Raw genomic sequence first — 10,080 nt, forward strand, 5'->3', positions numbered from 1 at the left:
CACCATTCTATGACTCTCTGTGGGTATCTCTGTCATGAGGAGTGTTTTCTGGAGACAATGGATAGCTAGACCCTGTTTGCTAATTTAATTAGCTAATCTGAATTTCTTTGTTGGTAAGTCGAGGCCATTTACTTGGGAGATTATTATTGAAAGATGCCATAAAGTTCCTGTAAATCCATTGATTGTTACTTTGGTTAGTTGGATTATTGCTTGTTCCTCACTTTCTTCTCTATTAATTTCAGAGAATTTGCTGATTTATTGTGTTGGACACAGTGGGTTCCTTCCTAACTCTGCCAATGAAATTTATCCTTTCCTTTATGCTCATGATTAAGAATGACTTTCTTCTTTATGAAGATAGTATCGTAGTATCTTCTGCCACGTTGACTAGGTAGTCATAAACTGCCTTTGTTTATGCTTGTCTTGAAACGTCCTTATAGTCCCACCAAGTTTAAAAGGTAGCAATCCCAATTTTCTCAAATAGACATTTAAAAAATTAAAATTTGTTTCTCTTCTGCCATTACTGATCATGTGTGTATATGTGTGCCCCTTTGAGTATGTGTGTAGACGTGGCAGGCAACTCCTCAATAGATCACGAGGAGTCATGTTTGGGTCTAGTGGATAGACAGTTCCTCACAGGGGAACCAGAGTCTGGGGCTAGATAAAGCAAGTAGCTCTAATATTGAGTTGAATTCCCCAGGGATGAGGCACACATGCTCCGTTAGCCAGAAGTGTGTGGATGGCTAGTGTATGTCTAGAAAGGTGCTGTGTGATGAAGCCTGCTGGGTGTGCTCCAGCTTCTATTTTCTCTCCCCTTTGATCAAAGAATGTCTTTGTCAGTTGGACTTAAAACAGCTCAGGCAAACAAACAGGCAACAAACAAACAAACACCCCCCCCAAGATGTCCTAGGAGTTGGAGTATGAGTGGAAATGACGATTGACACATCCACATTGTGGCTTTAAGGCAGGGACGTGCGTTTTTACATGCTCTTTCTTCATCCTGCTGTCTGGAAGACAGATGTCGTGGTAGGCACAAGATCAGTCAGCCAGAACTCAGGAATGAAGTCTGGGCTGTGAGGCGTCACCATACCTTCCTTGATCTGGGAATTCACAGAACTGTTACTTGAGAAAGACTGATCTGCCAACATGTTTATTTCAGCAGTTTATACTGAACCCAGGGAAATGCAAGCACTAACCTAAGGCATGTTCGATCTGTGGAGTCGCAGGAGTCCTCAGGTAGACTTCTGAATGAGAAACCTAAGCCAAACACTACATCCCAAGGATCAGATGAGGAGATAAGAGCTACATTTCCCATGGGCTTTCTATTTCCCAGAAACCCAGTCAGGAAGTAGAGATGCTAATATTGCCATAGCAGCTGTTGCCTTGAAAGCCGTCCAAAATGCAATGGGAACCTCGCTGTCCAAAATTTTATATGTTAAAAGTCACAACGCTTCTTCCTGACATTATTGCCCACAAGTCGATATTTTAATGCTGTTAGAGACAGCCAACAGAGATCCAAAATGCCTCTCATTTTGCAACAGAAACATCTACCTAGTAGTTTTTAAATAAAAAGAGATGCAAAAACCCTGTCTCTCAACACCCACACAATTGTTCTGCCCGTTTCTTTCTTTAGAACTTCTACTGAGCTGTGCTTGGGCGGAGACACACATTCTCTGGGGTTCCCATTAGGATTGCTTGGGGAGTTCAGGCTGGACCTTTGCAATACCCGCTGCCCTGTTTGAGGCAAAGCCTTCACTCCTGAGGAAAGTGACCACCTTTCATTAGACAGGCACTTATAGAGATCAGCTATGAATCACACAGGACATATAAAATATATCTGTGCTTCCTGAGATTTATATACAGGGAACATGATAGATAAACTATATTAAACTATGATATGCTAAGAGGCAATGGAAAAATGAACAGATAAGGGAGATGGGGAGTGCTGGACGGGGGTATAATTTTACACTGGGTGACTGAGACGAGCTTTCCTGAGAAGTTGTTATTCTGTCAAAGACCTGAATGAAGTAGGAAAATAGACCATGTGCGCATTTCTGTGAGCGGGCGTGGGACCTGCTCTAGGGAAGTGCAAAGGCCCTAGAAAGAGCTTGTCTCTGTCTATCTTTCTCCCTCTGTGTTGTCTCTTTCTCTCTTTGCCCCTGACCCCAGTGTGTTATTCTCTCCCTTCCATGGTACTTACAATTATCGTTGCCTTGTTCTACTACAACTAGCGTGACGTCGTTTCTAGAACATAGAATCCTGTCCAGAACTCTGTCTGTTTAGTTCACAATTAAACAATTCCCCCAACAGTTCCATTACCTTCATTTTACAAAGAGTTCAGTGTCACGGATAGCCATGTAGATAGCAAAGGACAGATAGAGAGTTAGGACCCCCAGAGTTTCCATCCCAAGACTTTGGTAATGGTCTCCGCAGTACACCATAACGCCCTTGTGTGCTCCGACAGTCTGCAGACAGGATCTAGTCTCTAGTCTGGTCTTGAATGCTTGAACTCTGGAAGATGAATTTGGTAGCTGGCCCTGAGTATCATCTACAGGGTGGAGGTGGATCTTCCATAAACAAGAATGGGTGCTGAGGAGGGAAAATATTCCTTGTTTTCTTTAGAACAAAACATCCAAGTTACATGGGAACGCACCACATGATTTTTGTGAATTGAAGTCAGTTTGGCACCAGCAGAAATAACCTCAGGAGCAAAGTTTGTATACAGCGCGTTCTTAGGGAAACAGCAGCCAGAGCACAGATAAACTGTTAACGATAGCCTCTTCTGGAGCTGTGTGAGCTGCCTTCGGGGGAGACAGTAAATTGTTTCGTTTAGAAGCCTTGTACAGCAAAAACTAGATCTGCTTATACTTTAAAACCAGAAAGGAGGAGGAAGACTTATTTTTAGCTATGTGAAATTTAAACCAAACCCAACCCAGGCATGTAGATGCTTCAGGCTACACCATGTCTGATCTCCTAGTAATGACACAAACAATGATAGGGGAGATTCTTCTGTTAGAGCATGGCTTAATGACTCCAGGGACACCGAGCTGGAGAGAATGGATGTCTGAGGCGTGCGGAAGGCTGTCTGGGTTTGGGTTGCCCATGGTATCTGGGTTCAGTTCCATGATAATGAGCGTGATACCGAGGACAGAAAGGGCAGTTTTTGGTGTTTATGTTAGATCATTGGAGCAAAGGCTTGCCTAATGCATTCAATTTGTAAGAGAAAGCTAATTTTAAATGTATGTGTATTTTGTAAATGAGTTTTTTAAAATATGTGTGTGGTGTAGAAGCTGTTCACACTCATTTTAGTTAAGCTCAAAAGTATTTGTTAATCTAAACATATTGACCAGAAATGTCTTACCTCAGAGATAAGCACTAAACATTTTTGAGTAAACATTTACAATTAAGTAGAAATATACATGCCCTGTAAATGTAGACATGGGTGTGCATACATAGATGTGCAAACTATAGACTTGGTTCACTATTAACAATGTGACGAAAACATCAATATATCTGAAAGCCTGCTTTTTATTTTATTATTTTTCAGACACACATACAAAGATACAGCATAGACACACAACACACACACACACACACACAAAACATACACACATTTTTTTTTCCTTTTTAGATAATGTCTTGCTTGGAAGTGTAGGCTGGCCTCAAGTTTGTAATCTCCTGACTCCTGTCAATGCAATATTTTACTTAGCATTTTTCCCACACTAGTAAAGATTTTTAATGTCATCGTATTTATTTAAATCCCACTTGCTCCCATGTAAATTCTGTGTCTAACTGGTCTCCCACTGTGGTAGCATTCCAAAGATCAGCATGCCCCAATCCCAGGAATCCCTGACTATCTTATGTGATGACCAGGAGGGATCTATGGTCAGAAGTCTCCATCTGGGATTAGTGGTAGGACCAACACAAGCCCATGGATGAGGGTGGTAGGAGGAGGAGACAGAGGCTCAGAGACATCACACCGCAAGGACTGGCCTCACTCGTCAAGGTCCATAGAACGAGAATGGAGCCAAGGTTGTACAAGTTGGCAAGAATCCTCAGCTGAAAACCAGCAAGAAAGTGGAGATCCCAGTCCCATTACCAGAGGAAACAAAGACCTCTTCTCTTCCATAATCTCCACAGGGAAATCAAAACCCAGATAACGCCTAGATTTTAGCTTGGCAAAGATTAAAAGAAGAGAAGCCAGGTAAACCCACTGAACCTGCACCCTACAGAGCTTTCCGTTGCCGAGCCTGTGCTCCCTTGGTTCACCAGTATCAAAACCTAGTATAACTATAGTCAATTATCTAGGTCATCAACATTCCTTGTAGCTAAATTTGGATGCATATTTAATTATTTCTCTAGGATAAGTTCAATTAAGGAGAATTTCAGGATTTCAATGTGCAAAAAATATATAGATTAATTCATAGAGTGTACGCTAAGATTGTGAATGGGATAGAAGACAGAGGGAGGCTGTTTTCCCTTCTTGCTGTTTGTTTCCCATGATGGGTCCCTCTTCTCGGCTGCCCAGAGAAGCCATTGTGTTTTCTCTGTAGACAGAAATAGTTGTGGCATTAGTGGAATAATGACCAAGCCAAGAGCTGTCCCAGAGTATCTCCACGGCGACACTGCTCAAAGTACATCAGGTCCAGCTTCAGACTGAAATGGGATCTACTTAGTTTTTTAGACACCAGTTGTACCGGCATCAGGGAAGCAGCGGGCAGGGATCGCCGTCACTGTGCAAACAACGTGGAGTATGTTTAGTTTATGGGGCTCTCTCTCCGTGGACATTAGTCAGAGCTGGCGAGAGGCTGGCTGCCTCTTTTATGAACCTCAAGGGTCACTGTACACAAATACACTCAACCACATCAGAACTCAGAGTTGTTGACCCAGAGACAGCTAATGGAAATGAAAGGTTTAGAAAAAAATTCTTACCCCAGGTGACCGGATGTACCGGATGTACAGAGCTGTGTTCCCAGCCCTGAACCAACTCTTCGTCTTTCATGTTTAGGACGGTTTAAGTTTAAAATAACATTAGGTTTCGGATAACATGGTTAACATTTGGGGTGTTTACTCTTTTTTTTTTTTGGAGCCACACACTGATAACTTAAAAAAAAAATCCAGAATGCATTGAGGATTAGGGTTTAAACAAGACAGCTCTATCTCTAGCTGAAATTATGAATTATGAATAATTAACAGAGAGTAGTCACATTAAGAAGCTGTTCGTGTTACAGCATAGACTCACTCTGGTGTTTTTTTAGTGTTGGAAGTCTGGGGAATCTGATGTCTCGTGTAATTTACAAAATCAGAATTACATGTAAGTAGTATCTCTGTTTTCACTTTTTCTCTCACAGTTTTACACATACATACACACACACACACACACGAGAGAGAGAGAGAGAGAGAGAGAGAGAGAGAGAGAGAGAGAGAGAAAGAGCATTTTGCTCATGGTATTTAAATCTCTAAAGGCAGGCCCTTGGGGTTACTTGAATCCCTGCGTGGGACCTGTCTGAGTATGTTCTGTTTGGTCCACACTGATGTTTTCTGCTAGTGCGTGGGGCATCTTACTTCTCAAACACGCTCTCTTCTTCTCTACCCAATAGAAAGCAATGTTTCCTTGAAGGCCTCATTCAAGTTTTAGCTCCTTGATGATGCCTTGCTCAACCACCTTGGGTTGCTCACTTCCTGTAACAAGTGTAGACAATTAGTGTAGATTATCGGCAAGTTATTTTACCTCTTTTAGCATGCTTTCTGCATTCTGATTCCTCCAGGATCTTGTAGTTTCCTCAGTTATGGGTCCTGAAAGGGAAGACGGTAAAACTGAATAATCAGTGTGTGTCTTTTGTAAGGCTTGACTTGCCACCAGCAAAAGTTCCTTTCCTTTCTCTTATCCTTACCTCTTTCCCCCATCTTCCCCCTTCCTTCCTTTCCCATTCTTTTCTTTTCTTCTTTTCTCCTTTTCCTGACCTTTATTTTTTATTTCAAAGGGGAAATTTTCCCTCCCTTGCCTTCCCTTTCACCTTTTTTCTTTCTTTTTAAATGATGTTTTTGTTTATTATTTGATAATATCATGTATTTTATTTGATGATAATCCTTCCCCTCCTCCAATTTCCCTCCGATCCTCCCCTACCTCCTTACCTACCCATCCTCATGTCCCCCATCTCAAAACACAATAGAAAGACCCATGGAGTCCAACTTATGTTGGCCAACTACTCCTGGGTATGTCAGGTGTCACTCCATTGAAGAAAACTCACTTTTCCTCACTGAGCAGTAATCAAATGCCAATGGTTAGCTCCCCAGTGAGGGGGTGGGGCTTTGTGCCCACCTGTTCTCCTCCATAGCAAGATTTTATCTGGTCTGAGCCTGTGCATATTGTCCGTCTCTGAGTTCCCCTGCCCTGTTGTGTTTCCCAGAAGTCATCTGTCGCCCTGGCTCTTACAACCCTTCTGCCTCATCCACTGAGCCTTAATGGTGTCTTTCCACATATTTGCAAGAACTATTATTATGTATGTGGCCTTAGTTCACTGAGATAAAATAGCTCTGTCTCTTTCCCTCCCTGCCATGATTCCAAGCGAATCAGGTGAGATCCAAGTTTTTCTCTAGAGCTTGACACTCTGGAATGCTTGGTTGCATCTATAAGTCTTCTTTGGGAAGTATTCTTCTGTGGTCCCAAGGTTTTCTGGGTCTTAAGTGACGGAGTAGCTTGTTGGAGACTAGGGCATGGGTGCTCAGAGTCCAGGAAGAGGATGAGAGTGTTTCCAGCAACTCTATAATCTTCCTTCATTGGTGCTTCGCCTGAGTTCTTTTTTAATGCAATGTAAGGAAGAAACCAGAGTTTAAACAGCAGGAATAAGGATCAGTTTTAGCATCAGGTAATAAGAAAGAAATGCTGTCGTATATAAAGACAGATTGTCAAATTTTGACTAAATTAAGACAAAAACAAACAAAAACCCAAATAAACATGGGGAAGGAAGATCTGGAAGTATTGTCTTTTTCCTCTTGTCACCCCCTGAGGCAATCTCCTGTCTCTATTATTTCTCTGTGGAGTTTGTGTCAGCTTCACCTTGTTCTTCAACAAGGTTTGATCATTTTCCTAGCACAGCTGAGATCATGTTACCTCTGTTCCACAGCTTGGAATGGCTTGCCTCACTTGACTTAACATCTTTTGGACTCCTCTCTGTCCTCTTGGCATCTTCATGAGATGGTTTTCAATGCATCTCTTACAACTCACTTGGCCAAGTTTGTGACTTAAGGACCTTCTGTAAATTTAATGTTTTTTAAAAAAATCCAATGAGCGCATTCTGTGACAAAGCCCTATGAATTGACCAAAGTTATTGGTGTCAAAGTTATCATAGGCATTTCAAGACCTGTTACAGGATGAGGAATTATAAAAAAGAAAAGACAGAGAGAGAGAGAGAGAGAGAGAGAGAGAGAGAGAGAGAGAGAGAGAGAGAAAAGAAGGGAGATGGGTAGTTGTTGGTAACGGGAAAAGATGAAAGCATCAGCCCATCACTGACCTTTAAAACCAAGGTAATTTAAATCAGCATCTTCTAAAATAAAGCTTTACCCAGCACCCTAACAAGTATTGCACTATTTCAATTTGCCCAAGTTGTTTGAATGGAGATATCATTTCTTACCTCAGGTCCCTTAATATTTCCAGGAAGGCAGTCTCTTCCATTCTGGAAAGTATTACAGAACTGCATACTGAAAGCAGCCAGAGTTCACGGGTGATGACTAGAGGAGATAAGGAAAGCAAATAAGTAAAATTAAATCTGCTGTAAAAAGAAATGAGAACACTTTTCAATCTGGCCAGCAGACGTAAGTTGAAAATGTAAACCGACCGGAAACAAACCCATCACTTTCTAATAGAGAAACAGAGGCTAGAAATTAAGTAAGAAATCTAGGGTGATAAAAGAGAATGTTGTAAGATGATTCTTCTATTATTATAATTATTATTGCCAATAAGTTATACATATGAATAGACTTCACTGTGATGTTCCCATACCCGCAGATATTATGCTGGTGTGGGAAGTCCGGTCTATGTGTTGCTTTTATTGGTTAATGAATACATCTGTTTCGCCCAGTGGTTTAGCAGAACAGAACTAGGTGGGAAAACTAAACTGAACGTTGGGAGAAAGAAGGCAGAGTCAGTGAGAAGTCATGTAACTGCCAGGGCCAGGGCCAGACTCCTGCACTGAACCCTGCCGAAAGTTTGCCAGTAGGTCATGACCTCGTGGTGATGCACAGATTAATGGAGATGGGTTAGTTTGGGATGTAGGAGCTAGTTGGGAATATGCTTATGCTATTGACCAAACAGTATTGCAATTAATACAGATTCTGTGTGATCATTTGGGGAGTCTCGTGGGCAGGAAATGAACAAGCAGCCTCCTGCCAGCATTAGGCTTTGTTGCATCTGTGGTACCTGCTACCCTCTCTTGCCCTTCCTTCTCCATTCCTTTACCCTTCCCTAGTAGACCACTCTTGAGTCATTATCAGAGCCATCAAGGTGAGGTCGACTCATACCATTTTGCTTTTGACAATGTCTCAGGCATCTCAGGCTGGCCCTGAACTGCCTTCGCAAGGATGGCATTGGCCATCTGGCCAAGCCGCCTGCAACGTAAGCATTAAAGGGCTGTAGGAATTAAAGCGCTCGGATGAAAGTGTGTAACACCATTATCTGAGTTGTTTCACACCAGAGATTGAACCCAGGATGTCATGCAAGCAAGGTAAGGGAGCTGCCAAGTGAGCTACATTCTTAGTCCTCCTCACACCATTTAAGAAACCACCAGAATGGAGTTGATGTCTCTCATCAGCACCACAGTGCATAAATGCTTCTCCAGTTACTCACACCTCTCTGTTCAATTTGCGGACTCCCATCCTGCTTTACCCCAAGAAAATGAATTTACAACTTTGTTCATCTCTTTCCTCTTTGTGGAACTCAATCTAGGTTACAACATGCAAGTGCTTAGGAGATGAAAGAGAACCCCAGACACCTGTCTGGGGCCATGTGCACGAGTTCACACTTCCGGGGGACGTGCATTCTAACTGCTCCCATGTTTAAGTGATGCATCAACGCTAAATGGTAACACATGGAACGCTTCCTGTTTAGGATGTGTTCTTGGCTAACCCCTTTGGAAAATGCTATATGGAGAGTTCTCCATGGCAAAGAGGAAAAAAAAATGTTTAAACAGCAAAAGAAGATCCAAATCCCCAAATGTCCCACCCCCGTTTTTCTGGGAATAGTAGGGGATTCAGCAGCCTCATTTTACGGAAGCTGTTAAGAACGAAGGCAGCGTTACACATTCCATGTGTTCCTTCTAGAGAGAATCATCAAATTAATGTAAGCACACCCATGTCCTAAAATAGAAACCAATGACACAAAGCAAAGTCTGTGTGGGAAAGAACAAAACTCCTTTGACCACAGTGAGCACTCAAAGCTGGGAGCTGCCTAACCAGGTCCTCCTGGGGCTAAGAAGTGTGTACATACAGAGCCCAGTCCTTCAGCAGGAGAAACACTGGTGTGTGTTTTTTATGGGGGGAAATCACCACACAAATGTCACAAGGCTCCAGAGTCTTTTGCTGTGGGAATGACCATTTATGTGGGAATTGGAGTCTCGCCTAATAGAAGGAGCCTGGAGAAAACTGCCTGGGAATGGCTGGGTTTAATGTTTAGCTTCTCCTAGCGGGTTCTGCTGGTGGTTGCTGCCCTAGCCAGAGACAGGACAGACATTTGCTCCTTACAGATGACCTGGAGGTGGTTCTCATATCTCTGGCTCCTTGGTAGGTAGATGGTCAGCAGGCAGAAACACTTAGGAGCTAATGGAGTACCCCACTTTCACTGTTGTGGCGTGTCAATTGATGTGTTCCAGGTTTCACACATAAAACATACAGGCAGGTTGTGTCCCTGGTCTAATCCTAAAGGAGACTGAGAAGAGAGTCTTTCTGTGATAAAACACCGAGAATAAAGGAAATAATAAGTACCAAACTGTAACCTTGCTTAACTAGGCCAATACAAGCTGGGTTGAAATCACTTTCATTCTGAGGGGCCTTGGGTAGTTCTGAGTGATCTTTTCCCCAATCCAAATT

This window comes from Microtus pennsylvanicus, chromosome 5 (assembly GCF_037038515.1).
Source record: "Microtus pennsylvanicus isolate mMicPen1 chromosome 5, mMicPen1.hap1, whole genome shotgun sequence".
Lineage (NCBI taxonomy): Eukaryota > Metazoa > Chordata > Mammalia > Rodentia > Cricetidae > Microtus > Microtus pennsylvanicus.